The sequence below is a fragment of the Chrysemys picta genome, chromosome 2 (assembly GCF_011386835.1).
Source record: "Chrysemys picta bellii isolate R12L10 chromosome 2, ASM1138683v2, whole genome shotgun sequence".
In the NCBI taxonomy this organism is placed as follows: domain Eukaryota; kingdom Metazoa; phylum Chordata; order Testudines; family Emydidae; genus Chrysemys; species Chrysemys picta.
In genome coordinates this window covers 254,757,217-254,771,137 of record NC_088792.1, presented here as the reverse complement: position 1 = coordinate 254,771,137, position 13,921 = coordinate 254,757,217, and the positions used below count along the sequence as shown (strand labels likewise).

The 13,921-nt window shown below is 45.2% G+C and overlaps 1 protein-coding gene across 4 annotated transcripts in view; it reads right to left on the bottom strand.

Moving 5' to 3' along the window:
• ATP6V1C1 (ATPase H+ transporting V1 subunit C1) overlaps positions 1 to 7,326 on the bottom strand; it is a 42,118-nt gene extending 34,792 nt beyond the window's left edge. The window contains exon 1 of one of the 4 annotated variants that reach the window (XM_005306029.4): positions 7,084 to 7,326. The gene's annotated coding sequence lies outside the window, so the exon portion shown is untranslated. The remainder of the gene's footprint in view (positions 1 to 7,083) is intronic. The other 3 variants (XM_042845156.2, XM_065582245.1, XM_065582246.1) reach the window with 3 other exon arrangements.
• Positions 7,327 to 13,921: the final 6,595 nt, after the last annotated feature.

The following is a 13,921-nucleotide window of genomic DNA, read 5'->3' as shown; positions in this document are numbered from 1 at the left end:
CTTTGAAAACTATTTTAACATACCAACATTTAGTCTATACCTTTTTACCTTTTTTTGCCATAAACTATTGAATAGAAGGACTTGTAACAAATCTTTAATTCAGCTGGTGCAAAAAAAACTAAAGGAGGCTGCCTTGTAGCCTTATCTTGTTATATTCAATTCCTCTTTCTGATGGCCAAGATTAGTTTTGACTTAAACTATGTTTACACTAAAAACACTACAGTGGTACAACTGCAGCTGTGCCACTGTAATATTTTACTATAGATATTTACTATAGCAATGGAAGGGGGTCTTCCATCACTGTTGTAAAATCCAGCTCCCCCAGGGGCAGTAGCTAGGCTAATGGAAGAATTCTTCTATCAACCTAGCATCATCTACACTAGGGTGTAGGTTGGCTTAACTACATCTCTCAGGGTTGTGAATTTTCCACACCCCTGAGCGACACTGCTGAGTCGACCTCACTTTCTAGTGTAGTTCAGCCCTAATAATACTTTCATAACTAGCAAGAGAAAAAGGATGTGGCTACGTCAGTTGCTCAAATCAGGATCCTAACAAACAACTCTTTCATTTCCTTGTAGACTGCAGTAACAGTTGCATTTAAACTGTCACCACTCAGGGTTTGAAAAATTAACTTGCCACCTTGCCCTGTGAAGGAAGCTTTCCCAGGGAAAGCCCATCAACATCTGCATTTTTAAAAATAGTTTGTTTCTAGTCCTTTGATAGTAAGATATCCTTCCAAACATGGAATGTAAGCCAATGCAGTGCTGTCATCTGAAATGTGCATACAGAGCTCCAGTGCCTCTGCTGCTGCTCAAAGCAGACCCAAGCTGCAGTAGAGTGAAAACTGGTAATTCAGAATATTGTGGGCAACAATGAGAGTGAAAAGGATCTGATCAGTTTTATTCTACCACTACTGCTTGGGAAATCATGGAGCTATGCACTGGGAAGCAGACTGAGGGTTTGTCTTCACGTGCAGCAGCACAGGTGCACTTTAAGTGAAGACACTACTACACCAATGGTAGAGCTTCTCCTGTTGGTGTAGTTAATCCACCTCCCTGAGAGGTGGTAGCTATGTTGATGGTAGAAGCTGTCTACATGAGGTGGTTAGGTCAGTATAACTAGGTCACTCAGGGGTGTGAAAAATCCACACACGTGATTTAGTTATACCGATATAGGTCTATAGTGTAGACCTGGCCTGAAAAACAAAGGCTGGCGGAGGGGTTGAGTAGTAGAGAAATACTCCATCACCATCCTCAGAGAAGACTGAAAGCTGAGTGAAAAGGGAAAGCAGAGGAGACAAATACTCCATCACTATCCTCAGAGAAGACCCACACACGTTCATTAGCAGCCAAGTGTGTTTACCCTAGTCAGGGAATATAAATCAAGCATTCCTTCTCTTTTTCAGTAGCCAGAAGAGAACAGCACCACTTCAAATTTCTCAGGCACCTATTAGCTGGAGGTTTATATGAAACTGAAGCCCTCAAGCAGGGTAGGAATTCCAGCACCCTTCCATTTCTCATCAGTTGCAAGAAGAGGCTGGCTTCTTACCTGGGAATTGCCCCACACAGTTCCATCAACCTTTGACTAGTAGTATAGCTATTGTATACATCATATAAAGATAGGCAATAATCTATTTTAGGAAAGAAAATATGGCAGAACAAAAGGAGGAGATACTGAGTTTTAAATAAAAATGAGGAGTCCGGTGGCACCTTAAAGGCTACAGATTTATTTGGGCATAAGCTTTCATGGGTAAAAAACTCACTTCTTCAGATCCATGCATCCAATGGACTCCTCGTTATTTTTGTGGATACAGACTAACACAGCTACCCCTCGGATACTGAGTTTTGAGTGACTTTTTCTTCAAAATACATCAATAGAGTTGCAATTAAACAGTAAGCCACTGTTTTGTTCCTTTAAATTGCATGGGAGTGTTGGCTCAGACACGTCTCCCGCCACTGCAAACTATTAGATTTTGTCTTTAGGCTAATACGTGTTGGGTAATTTTGAAGTCCTGGCATCACAAATAGTCTCTGCTGATATTAGTCCGAGCATTGTGATAGCTGAGACTAATATCTGTCAGTTTCTAGGGAAAGTGGTCTCAAATATGGGCGCAAATATAGATATATGATTTTGCAGACAATTACTTTTAAATACTGGAAAACAATTATATAAACAATTACCAACTTTCATCCATGTAAACAAAACCAGAATCATCAGTCTTTTACACCAATGTTGGCAGCAGTCATAACAAAGATTAGTACAATCCTGATTTCAAATGCTAGCACATAGTATTTCAAAGGTACTTGTAAATTTTGCTGCTAATACAACAGAGTAGAATGAAAAAAAGTGCAAGCAGTCGCACAGAAAAAAGAAAACTGGACAGCTTACGAATTAGCAAAAGAAGCAGAGTATATAAATCAAAGTTCCTTGCAGACTTATTACCCCTAATTTCTTATTCTGACGGTTTTAAATTCTATAGTACAATAACTGAGCTCTTATTTTCCTGTCCAATGAACTGGCCAATTCTATCAAAAAAGTCTGAAAACCCCCTCTTCATTTAATTACATAGTAACAAGTAGTTAGACATAAATTCAGCTGTTCAGATTTAGTGTTGCAAGTCAGACAAAATGAGCCCTTTTACAGAAAAGCCAAATTCCTTACTGTATCCTGTTAAGAGTCATAAAATTCATATTTTAAAATCTTGCTTCAGAAATACTTTGACTGTAAATACAAGTTGCCTACAAGGACAGTCAACTTTTTTTCCTGCAAAGAGGTTTACCCAATGCTGTCAAAAAAAAACACCCAAGATTAAAACTACTACGATTGAAATAAATAGGTTTATACACTGCACGATAACACCCAGAGACTTCAGGCAAAATTGGGTCCCACTGTGCAAGGTGCTCTGCAAATAAATATAAGGACACCGTCCCTGATCTGTAGAATCTGCAATCTAAGAGGGTGCAATGATTACTACATTTTTATTGCAAGTCATTTTCAAGTTGTGTCAGATTAAGGTTTGAAGTATAATTTACGAGCATTACAAGAAACTACTGTAACAATATTCAAAAACTCAACAAAACTGAAGACAATAAGAGCAGCTTAATTGTACATTTTAAAAGTGCCTCTCAAAAGTTTTCAGAGCATGTTTCTAACAACTGAAAGATTAGAAAAAGATCTGTCAAAGTAGTTTGCATTCCATATCTGACAGCTCTTTGTGTCCCAAGTTTGACTCAGTTTCCCTTATTTGTGAGGTTTCACAACAACTGGGGCTTGGCAGGTGAACAACTTTGAGGAGAAAGAACTGACAGGGCAGTAGGGGCCAAGTGTTGTACTGAAGACTACTTTTATTTTCACTCATTTTAAGAAAAGCCGATTATGTTATGAAAGACTGTCAAAGGAACATAGTATTTGAATCCCCTTGGGTAATATTCTTTATAGAATTTGGGGTCCAATGAACACTGGTACTGCTAGCGATTTCTCCGCATTGCAATTATTTCTGATATATATTCATAAGAAATCAGAGGTATCCATATTATGTAATGGAATTCTGCCTGCAATAGGGAAATACATCAATTTCTTCCAAGTCATTGATTTCACAGTGAAATAAATTAATTATAACAATTTGGTAGATATAGTCTTAAGCAACAAGCCAAATAAAAGGCAATTTTTCTCATTTGCTAGTATAGTTGACACAGAGTAAATAACTCTGAAGTTTCTACTTGCTTGTGGAAAACTAGACACCACTATTAATTTTGAAAAATAGATACCAAATATAGTAGATGCACATAGTTCGGTCAAGTTGTTTGATTCCTCCGAAGGCTGATTTTTTCCCGTTGATGTTGACATTTTGTTTCAAGACATTCTGTTACATTGAATGAGCAGAAACAATGACCTGAATCCTGTTGCATATGAGCAGACCCAAGTGCTTAGGCAGAAACCCAGTGAAATCATTAACGGCAACCCCTCCACAATATATTGCAGGAGTGGGACATAGTGAAATGCCACTATGAAAAATTAATCAACTTTTACAAGAAGGTTTGGGAAACTAAGGCTACGTCTATACTTGATACCTTACAGCAACGTAGCTGTACCACAGCAGCTGCACCACTGTAAGATTTCCCACGTAACCACTCTATGGCGACAGGAGAGCGCTCTCATGTCGACATAATTAAACCACCCTCAAGAGTGGCGGTAGCTATGTCAGCGGGAGAACGTCTCTTGCTGACATAGTACAGTCCACACCAGCACTGCTGTCAGTGTAACTTATATCACTCAGGGGGCTGCACCCATGAGCGACATAAATTATACGAACAAAAGTGCAAGCGTAGACATAACCTAGAGCGTCACTGCTAAAAACAAGATGGAACAGATTGTTTAGCATAAATAGTCATCACATATTTCAAGGGACCATTCAAGAGGCCCATTGACAACCCCTCCAGTCATAGGGAAGAAAAGTGAGGGGGAAGATGGATTGTTAGTGGGTTCCAGATTGTTGTAATAAGCCATAAATCCACTGTTTCTATTCAGTCCATGATTTTTAGTGTCTAGCCAAGTTATGAATTTAAGCTCCCAGGCTCATCTTTTGAAGGTGTGCGTAGGTTTCCTTTCAGGATGTGGACTGATAGGTAAGATATAGAGTGATCTATAGATGCAACAATACAGCTGTGCCGCAGCAAGGTCCATAGTTAGATATAGTCTTCGTTTCCCAGACCTGAAGAAAAGCTCTGTGTAAACTCAAAAGCTAGTCTCTCTCACCAGCAGAAGTTAGTCCAATAAAAAGATATTACCTCACCCACCTTGTCTCTCTAATATCCTTGGACCAACACAGCTACAACATTGCATAAAGTATTATTAGTCATTTAATGTTAAAGGGCATAGGATGCTGCAGGCTTGTAGATTATTAGTTACATGATTGATCAACTGAAGTCTTATATTTCACATAGATCATTTTGCTCCAATTATTTTACAAGAAAATGGAATGTTTTAGCTGGTCTTCATGTGGAAAATTTTAAAATCTTTCCACTATCAGAATACAGGATACTGGGCTACACGGACCACCAGTCAGACTCAGTGGGGCTACTCTTATAAAATGATGCATTATTTAACACTTCAGTACTACCAATTGAGAATGTCTATTCTTGTTTATAATAAAAAGGCTCAGTAGAGTTTTAATGGAATACATTTACAACTTAGTTTTCATTTTAGTGTCATTGATTAAGCAGCACATTACACTGAATTTTCCTTCATACTCCTTTATAAACATGCCTGTAAGGGGATTTCAAGATAAGACTTAGGATATTAGCAACTGCTAAACTACAAAAGCTGTCACAGAAATACACGTTTCCTGGTTTTCAAAATACAAGTTTATATATAATATATACACCTAAAAATTATATTAACTCTGACTGAACTAATAGGAAAAAAACCTATATTTTTGGCATCACAATAATTGGATTCTGAAATATGCTTAAAACAACTACAATAGGTACAAGCAGTGGAACTTAATGTACAAGACCTCTTAGAAACATGGAAGTTAAGCCTCAAAGGATTTTTCATCAGGTGATGTTTACTAATGTTTTGGAACATGCCTGCTGCCACATCTATATAGCTCTTTCTTCATTACTATGCATATTTTCATGAAAGCACTCATGCGGTATCAAGTGAAGAATAGACAGTAGGGAAGATGCATGTCCGTAAAGCCAGATTTCATGCAATGTGCCATGGATAAGCACGAGCATCCCTAAACAGAAGTTAGAAAGTTCACTGGTAGACTGGTGAGTGTAACTATAATAATGCCAAAACAGGATCTTAATTAGTATGCATTTTATATTGCATTTTCCTAGAGTGATTCAGAGTTTTTTTACATTCAGCTCTCATCTTTACTAAGGTCACTGCAAGGTTTCCAATACCTCAGAGTGAAACTGTGTTGTGTATATTTCTTCATTATTGTCTCCAAAAATCCCTTCTTGCTATTACTGTCCCTACATTTCATAAAGGGAAGTCTACCATAGCAAGGGAGTGATATTTGTACTGGGAAGAATTTGAGGAAATGTAAGCTTTGTACAAACACACTGGGGGGGAAAAGGACACATTTACTTTATACATCATAAGACTGTATCACAAGAAGTAGACTACAGTGCTCCATTTGACTGAGCATTCAGGGCCAATCACTACTGGATCTCAATTATTTCCAGGTTTTCACAAAAACTTCACTTAAATTTACAAGACATGCTAAAGTTTTTATCTTCAACCCTTGACAGCTCAGATCAGATGACGTTTGTGTCCTTGAACCAGTTGCTAGAAGCAGCAATTTTCAGCATATAACCCTGAGCACATACAGCTTCTGCATTTACAACTGACTGACTCAGGAAGGATAGATGGGGTCCTGTAATGATCCTTGATAACTGAAACCTTTGGTGGCCTAGAGCCTAGGAGAGACTGTTATTATCTGACTAAACAAAATTTGAAGAGAGATGTTAAGTGTTTCATTAAACAATAAAATACTTTAGGACCAGAAATCACTAATTCTAGAGCTTGATTTCCCATGGGCCCCACAGAGCCCAAGTTTACTGACCAGAAGGCCTCTTTACACAGCTTTGGGGAGCGGGGTTGTTTTTTGCACTTTAGCAACTAGGGCAAAGCTTTTTTGATTTAACATTGGGTCAATTATGTGTTAGCCAACATAGTTTTTAAAAGGATGCATAAGAAAAAAAGAGATACATTGGCAGCACAAACCCTGCACCCAATTTCAGCATCAGCCTCAACCCCTATTCAGCGGGAGGCCAGAGCTACCCGGTGGAGTCTCTTTTCCCCACCGCCCCAATCCACTGAGTGAGAGGCCCGCCCTGGGGAGTCTCTCTGTTACCCCTCCCGCAATCCAATGAGCGAGGGGCCGGGCCCGCCCGGGCATGTCTCATGCGCTGAGGGGTGACCCGCTCCCAGCCCTGACACCGCAGTGGCCCTCTCTCGAGGGGACCTGTTAGCCCCATTCACCCGGGCCGAGTCTCACCCCCCCCCCCGGGCTGGGCCCTTCCACGCTGCTGCTGCTTAGGGACCGCGTCTCCCCGCGCTCTCCGCACTCACCGGTATCCCCGGAGCGGCCGGGCATGCGCAGGGAGGGAGACAGGGGACGGGACGGATCCCGCTGGCGCGCCCGGTGGGTATTTACCCGTCACTGCTCCATCCCCCGTGACACCAGCGCCCGCCACCCCCAGCAGCAGCAGACAGCGAGTCACGTGAGATGCCAGTCAGCTGATCCCTGCGGTAGCTTCACCCAGGGGAACCGGAAGAGGAAGGGGCGGGGTGGGGCGCAGACCGGAAAGGGCTGTTGATTGGTGGGCTGGAGGGAGAGTGGGCGGGGAACAGGTGAGGAGCTGAGAAGGGTACGGAGCGCGGAATGTGAAAGTGGGGAGATGGCGGGGGCGGGGCTGATGCCTGCGCGGGGAGGCAGCTCAGTACAGTCGCCCACAGGGGCCGAGCAGCACCACCAGCAGCGAGCTGGGCCGCGGGTGTTGTGAGGGGCGCCGCCCTCTCCAGGTATCGCTGTGGAGCGGCCTGCCCGAGCGGGGACAGACACAGTCTGGGCAGCTGTGAGCCTTCCAGTGAGGTGTTAGGGGCCGGTTCCAAATGGCCTGTCCGGTCTGTCCGCCCGCTAGGAGGCTCGGTGAGTTGTCCACGCTTTGCCCCCCACCGCCGACAGGGCACCTCATGCTACAGTCTCATCTCATCCCCGTCCTTGCAGAAAGGCTTGTAGTAGATGGGCAGGACGCGGTGAGAGCTTGCATGAAACACGCGCCCTTGGCTCCACAACTAGCCCTTGTATCTATGGAGGAAGGAGCTCAGGCGCTCAGTCACCAGAGCAGTCACGTCTGCCCTTTCCTCCCTACTAAATCCAGTAACGATCTTCTTGGAGACATAAACAATAGATTAAAGAAAAGAAAGAGGCCTGACAAAGGTAAGGAAAGGCCCCATGAAGGGGCCCTTCAAATCAAATGGGCAATTATGATTATTTATAGCTCTAGTATAGCCTGCATATAAGAAACTAAACTGAATAAAATATAGAGACAAAAAGAGGTCCAATAAACGATTTTAGTTCACCCACCTTGTCTCTCTAATATCCTGAGACTGACACAGCTACAACTGCACTGAATAAAATAGTCAGTTGCTGACAGGTTCTATGCCCTGGGTGTTTGGCTTGAAGTTAGTGGTCAGTTACATGTGTGGAAAAAATTATCAGTCCTACAAAACAAGGCTTAAAATCCCAGCTAATGAGCTTTGAGTGGAACAATTACAAATGCAGTACACTGGGTGGGAGCGTGTAGTCTGCCCTCTATTATTTGCTGTTCATTTGGTTTTGTGAGATAGCAAGACTTTTAAATTTACAACAGCCTTTAAGTGTAGAGTATTTTGTGCTTTAGCATTTTAAGACTCTCCCAACTCTGATTTTTTTTTTTAAAGGATTGGGGGGAGGGGAGTGGATTTTGCTTTATAACAATTACCCTTTCAGCCTGTTAATTTTGCCTTGCTCAAAGTGTTCCAATACTATGAACATGGCATGAGCATGGCATAGAAGTTAGATAGATTTATTGTCCCTTTAACCTGTCTGTTGTGCCTATTCCAGAGTCCTTTAAAGAGCTACTGCAGTAGCAAGAAGAGAAAATAGGGAGCCTTAGCTCATAGTTTCCTTGTTTTGCTGGTCTAAAGGGGGACCTTTTATTCTTAGAGTGTAGTATTAATTAAAAAAAAAAAGAGGAAAAAAGTACTCCTCCAAGATAATCTCCGGATCTAGACACATCATAAACATGATCATAAGACTAGAAGAGAATTTAATGAATAGAGCTGGCTGAAAATTTGCTGCTGAAAATTTTTTAACAGGAAATACTTTGACAGCAAAAATTCTTTGGAAAAAAATGAGAAAAAACCAATCCACCCCCCCCCCCCCACCCACAGAATGTTAGTTGAAGTTTTTCATTAAAATAACCCAACAGTTGCCATTTCAAAAATGTTCGAAGTTTTTAAATTTTTGGTAGGATGAAAAAGAGCCATTTATCTCACTGTCACCCCATCCCCTTTTGGCCAGTGCAGGAAAACAAGTCAAAGAAAAAATGGATATTTTAACCATTAAAACCAATTTTTAAAATTGTGATTTTTTTTCTAATAAACTACAAGTGTTTAAACAAAATGAATTACCTGAAATATTTATTTTTTTCAACCGGCTGTAACAGCCAACATAAAAATCATTCCCCTAACCTGGATAGATTATTACCTCATCCAGTCAGATCAGCACTTGGGCTCCAAGCTCAAAAATCCACTGTCTGCCCTTATAAGATTATGGGTCAAGCTAAATTCTAGAGCATTCTTGAGAAAACCTATCCAAACAGTGGGCCAAAGATGCCTTGTTTACACTTGGAAAATAGATCATGCTAAATGTCATATACTGTTTTGTTCTTACTAGACAATTATATTAATGTTTAAAAAAATGTGTGGTTGTGGTTTTAACTACAATTGGCTAAAGCTTTTTAAAAGCAACTTTGTCTTTCTACACTAGGAACTAAATCTTGGTTAACATCCTATATAATGTTAGAAAACATGTTTTAGTATTTTTCTCGTGTAGATATAGGGTTCATAATGTTGGGAAATTTAATGATAATACACTGAGCAAAGCCACTAATACACACTTAGCAACAGAGGGTCCTGTGGCACCTTTGAGACTAACAGTATTTAGGTGCCACAGGACCCTCTGTTGCTTTTTACAGATTCAGACTAACACGGCTACCCCTCTGATAACTAATACACACTTGTGCCTAAATGTACCCTCTCCATGCTGGTTCTCTGATGACCTGCAGTGAATTTCCTTCTCTCCCACTTCATTCAAGTGCTGGTGATAGGCAGAAGAAGATTAAGTCTGCCACAGCTGTAGACTAGTAGACTTCAGAGACTAAGAGCTCATTTTTCTGCCCTGCCATTGTAACTGCTAAGGCAGGACTAGATGAACTTTTCCAAACTGTGAATCATTCCATTGATCCGTATTGTCTCCACATTATCCCAGAAGCCAGTACTTCATATTGACAGTTCTTCCACAATCTGTTTCACAGAGACAATGACCTGAATCCAGGATGCTGATTCCAGCCAACAGGAACAGTTTGCAGAACCAAAACCCCCCCTTCCCACCCTCCCTTTTTAATTTTCACCTGGGCACAAGGTAGGGCAGCAACTGTAGCTGAAATCAGTATAGTGGGCCAAAGCAGCCCCTTGCATCTGCAGGATAGGAGAGGCATAAATGTTTATTGTCCGTCATGATTGATCCACATTATCCAGTTAGTTAAGGACAGAATGTCTGACATGGTAGGTGCGCTGCTTTCAGCTCTCTGACATTGGTGTGGAGATGCAGATCTGATTGCAAACAGAGGCCTTGAGTTCTGCGATCTCCCAGATGAGCTCCTCGCCCAGGTCTGATGTGTCCATCACCAATGACAGAGATGGCTGTGGGGCAGCAAAGGGGACCCCTGAGCACAGGGGACCCCTGAGTGTCGATTCACAACCTGAGGGAGTTGAGGACCAGGCGAGGCAGGGTGACGAGCCTGTCCAAACTGTCCCGGGGTGGGCGATACACTGACATGAGCCATGACTGGAACAGTCGAAGCCTGAGTCTGGCATGCTGCACCACGTAGGTACAGGTAGCCATGTGTCCGAGGAGTTTTAAGCAGTTTCTCACTGTACTGGTGGGGAACTGCATGAGGCCTCAGATTATGTCATTGGGGGCCTGAAACCTTGCCTGTGGCAGGTATGCCCTGGCTTGGGTCGAGTCCTGTACTGCCCCTATGAACTCCCTCTGGACAGGAGACAGAGTCGATTTTGCTTCGTTTAGGAGTAGACCCAGATGCTCAAAAGTGGCTCTGATAAATGTGACCTGAGTTTCCACTTGGGTCCTGGAGCGGCCTTTGATCAGCCAGTCATCGAGATATGGAAACACCTGTACCTGGTGCCTCCGCAAGAATGCACTTGGTGAATACTCGAGGTGCTGCTGACAGGCCAAATGGGAGGACAGTAAATTGGTAGTGGGTACCATTCATCACAAACCTGAGGTACTTCCTGCGGGGCTGAGTGATTGCAGTGTGAAAATACGCATCCTTCAAGTCGAGGACAGCATACCAATCTGCTGGATCTAGTGAGGGGATGATGGAGGCCAAGGAGACCATGCAGAACTTGAGTTTCTTTACGAACTTGTTGAGTTCTCGCAGGTCCAGGATAGGCCTGAGGCCACCTTTGGCTTTCAGTATTAGGAAATACCAGGAATAGAAGCCCTCACACCTGTGCTGCTGAAGAACCTCCTCCACTGCCCCTAGCGATAGGAGCAACTGCATCTCCTGGATGAGGAGTTGCTCGTGAGAACGGTCCCTGAAGAAGGATGAGGAAGGGGGGTGGAAGGGGGAGGGCACAGGATTGGATGGAGTATCCCCTCTCTACCGTGTGGCGCACCCAGCGGTCCGAAGTGATATGGGACCATGCACAGTAGAAAGGGGGTAGTTGGCAGGAAAAGGTAAGGCGGAGTAGATCCAGTCTCTGATTTGGTGTGCCGTTCTCAACTGCACCTTCCAAAGGCTGGCTTAGGGCCTGAAGGCAGCTTGGGCTGGCCAGAGCCCTGGCCTGAGGATGGGTGTTGCCTCCTCCTGACACTCCTGTTCCTCCTCCAAGAACCCCATCCTGTCGATTCTGCTGATGGAATCTCGGAGGAGGTTGTGGTCGGAAGTGTCTCCACTATGTGGCGGGAGTGTGCAGGCCCAACGACTTGAGAGTGGCTTGTGAGTCTTTCAGGCCATGCAGCCTCTTGTCTGTCTTTTCAGAAACAGTCACACCCTCAGATGGGAGGTCCTGAATAGTCTGCTGGACCTTGTAAGGAAGCCCTGAGACTTGGAGCCAGGATCCCCTCCTCATAGCTACCCCAGTCGCCATGATCCTAGTTGCAGCGTCCAATGCGGCCTGGAGGGAAGCCTGGGAGATTAGCTTCCCTTCCTCCACCAAGGCCGAGAACTCGGTTCAGGAGTCCGACAGGAGGAGCTCCATAAATTTGGCCATCGCCGCATAGGTGTTATAGGAGTACCGCATAGGAGTACCTGCTGACGATGGCCTGTTGGTTCAAGATACAGAGCTGCAGACCCCCTGAGGAATAGACCTTTCCCCCAACAAGGTCTAGACGCTTGGCCTCCCTGTTTTTTGGGGAGGGCCCTTAGAAACCCTGTCTCTCACACTGGTTAGCAGCGTCCATAACAAGAGAGTCAAGGGGTGGGTGAGAGTATAAATGTTTGAACCCTCTGGAGGGCACGAATTAACACCTCTCATTATGATTGGCAGTGGGCGGCAAGGAAGCTGGGGTCTGCCACAGGGTCTTGGTGATGTCCACAATGGTTTTAATGAGTGGAAGGGCAATACGGGAAGGTCCTGAGCGGACGAGGATGTCCACCATGGGATCAGCCTCCTCTACTACCTCCTCGGCCTTAATGCCCAGACCCTGAGCAGCCCTGCGCAGCAACTGCTGCAGCACCCTGTTATCCGCGAGCGCCGGTGCTACAGCTGTACCCGCCAATGCTTCCATCAGGTGACGAAGAAGAGGAAGCGCTTATAAGGAGCGGATACTCCCTGCCATCTGGCCCCAGAGGGTCCCTAGACTCTCAGGGAAGCATCGGTGCCTGTGGTGCCCTCGACAGTGCCAGGGCTGCAGATGCCAGGCCAAGTGTTGGCATTGTCATCAGTACGACAGGAGAAACCGGGAATGGAGCTGGTGCCGATCTACTTGTCTGCGCTGACGAAGACCGGGCCCATCGCTGTGCCATAGTTGACATCAACAACTGTGTCAGCATGGAAGTCGGGCATGTCAGTAATGCCCAGGATGTTGCCAAGGGCGGTGCTGGGTGCCGGAGTCAACGATGGTGCTGCTCTCAGAGGCGTTGGTGTGTGGGCAGGCGCCGAGGGAAGATACGTAGCCAATGGCAGGATAAAGGTGGCTGAGGCCACAGAAGACGCAGCGGAATGGTGCCCTTGTGTCCCTCCCTGTCCTTGGTGAAAGGCCCATGGGGTCCAGAAGGGCCACTGTGGTTGGTTCTGGCACTGCGGAGACCACCCTGGGGCTCCCTCCTGTCTCTCCCGGACCTCGATCCACAGCTCCTGCTTCTTCTGGAGCGATAGGAATCGGACTCTGACTCCGAGGTCTCTGAGACTGAAGATCACGGAGGAACCAAGCCTCTAGGTGCCTCGAGCATTCAGAGTTCGGGGAGCGGGTAGGTTCTCTGTCCGAGAGGGCCGGTGCTAAGGGACATGGAGAGGGGGAGCACCTGGACATCATAGCCGGCTTCCCTCTTGACTGCACCGAGGGGCAGGGTGGGTCCGCCAGTGTTGGAGGTTCTTCCTTCCTTGGGGGCTAGAACGACGCCATAAGGTACAGGAGTCCCGAGCGGCTTGGTAAGCTTCTGGCATCGAAGGGAGCCATGGCTGCTGTGTAGGGACCCGGACCGGTGACTGAGCGGGAGCCCCCGGACTCAACTGCCTCGCCTGGGCAGGAATCAACATGGCCCCAGTAGGGGATCTGGAGCTGTGGCCCGCCTGGGGTCTCACTTTTCTGGATTTAGCTGAAGGTGAGCTGCTGTCCAGCTTCTTTTTCTTCTGAGGCACTGGCAAGTGGGATCAGTGCCTCCTCTCAGCCGGGCCTTGTGAGGTGCTGAGCATCCTGGGACAACTCCTTTCTCGGCGCCAAGCTTGATGACGGTGCCAGGGCGCTCCATGTCGAGGATGAAGCGTTAGGTGCCAGGTCCCCTGAGCCTGAGTCGGAGTGAGGGCACAGGGCTGCCTCCATGAGGATCACCTTAAGCCGCTGTTCCCTTTCTTTAAGAGGTCTAGAGCGGAACTTGTGGCAGATCTTACAGCAGTC